Genomic DNA, 1,598 nt, shown 5'->3' with positions numbered 1-1,598 from the left:
CATTAAAAATTGAAAAAGATATCTTACCATGACCTGGCAACATTTTTAATATGCAACACATTAAATTATTAAAATCTTCTTTTGGAGAAGCCTGTAGACGTTGTTGTGGGAGATGGACGATAATCCCAGAGAGTGTTAACTCGCGACTGCCAATCCCCACCAGAGTTCCTCTCGCGTCGGTATTGTTCTTTCGAACGTGATCACAGCCTACGTCACAATTTCAGATACAATGCACGTGTACGGACAACGACGACGGTGACGCCGTCCAGCGTTAAACAATGACGCGGTCGCCCGACGACCGTAAATGCATCAGCATAAATCGTTCGTTCGACGGAGCCATCGAGCGGTGAAAAAGGAATGGCCCCGCGGGAACAAAGGCTGCTGAATATATTTTAAGGGAAAAACGGTGGATTAGGCCAGCCCGTCGCGCGGGAACAATAATGGCGCCAAGTCCATGGGAACCGTATCAGTATTGGCCAGCCTAAAACCGTGATTGCAGGTGTATTTTACGAGTATCGTTTAGGGGAAGCCGTATCTAAGACGATCCGTAAAAAGGGACATAATTGAATTTTTTCGGGGATGAATGGACAATTTTTCTGGTAACGAGTCTCACGGTATTCGAAACTTTCGAACGGACCAATCACAGAGCTTGAGTAGCGCGCGCGATTCGGGCACTGTGATTGGTCCGTGGTTTTTTGTTAATAATTCAAAAACGAAGCGCCACTCGACATTCTCGCAAAGGAAGTTGTGGTTCAGAATCGTCTCACCCCTTTCCGGTTCTTACACTAATTCTGGGGCACCCTGTATATATCCCTACATAGATTTCAACAGTTACACTATCTACTTTAATATTGTAGAATTATTTTTTACCTTACTTTTCTTTCAAGGTGCTTCAAGTAATGCAACTAACACAACTTTCACAATGAATAACTCATGTCCCATAATCGATCCCAGAACACACGTGACTGTTTATTACTCCGAAGACCAAATCGGACCTCGATCGAAGACCAATCGAATTCTTCAATTTTCGATCGTTCCAAAAATCTGCAATATTTTATAGAAACGGTTAGTCCAAAGATCAAATCGAACCAGTATTCCTTAATTATCTACCGTTTCAAAAATCTGCAGAATTCCATAGAACCGGTTGATGGAAAGCGAGGATTACGTTCTTTATCGGTCGTTATTTTCACGCGACAGTCAAAACGCCGAAAGAATCGAAGACTAACGACCGAACCGGGGCAACAGATACAACTTTAACGGCGTTGTTCTTGCTCCAGCGCGGAAAAAGTTCCGCCAAACCTATTCCGACGTGTAACCACTGGAACGTGCCGGGCAAATTAATTACAAATTAACTGGAACAAAGGGAGGCTGACGGGCGGCCGCGGGGACGGGGGACGGATTGTTCCCACTTGAAAATGGAGTAAAAACAAAACGGACGAGATAAAGCGAGGGCAATTCGATGCGCTTTTACCCGCGAGTTCGAATGGTCTGGACAACACCGTTACCGTTACCGCGGACTATGCGCCATTATTGTTTGCACGCAACGGGCTGGCCAACCCTAATCCGCCGTTTTAGCCCTTAAAAAATGGAAAAGCTCC

The sequence above is a fragment of the Hylaeus anthracinus genome, unplaced genomic scaffold (assembly GCF_026225885.1).
Source record: "Hylaeus anthracinus isolate JK02 unplaced genomic scaffold, UHH_iyHylAnth1.0_haploid 2, whole genome shotgun sequence".
In the NCBI taxonomy this organism is placed as follows: domain Eukaryota; kingdom Metazoa; phylum Arthropoda; class Insecta; order Hymenoptera; family Colletidae; genus Hylaeus; species Hylaeus anthracinus.
The sequence above is the reverse complement of the archived record's forward strand: the minus strand, read 5'-3'. Positions refer to the sequence as shown.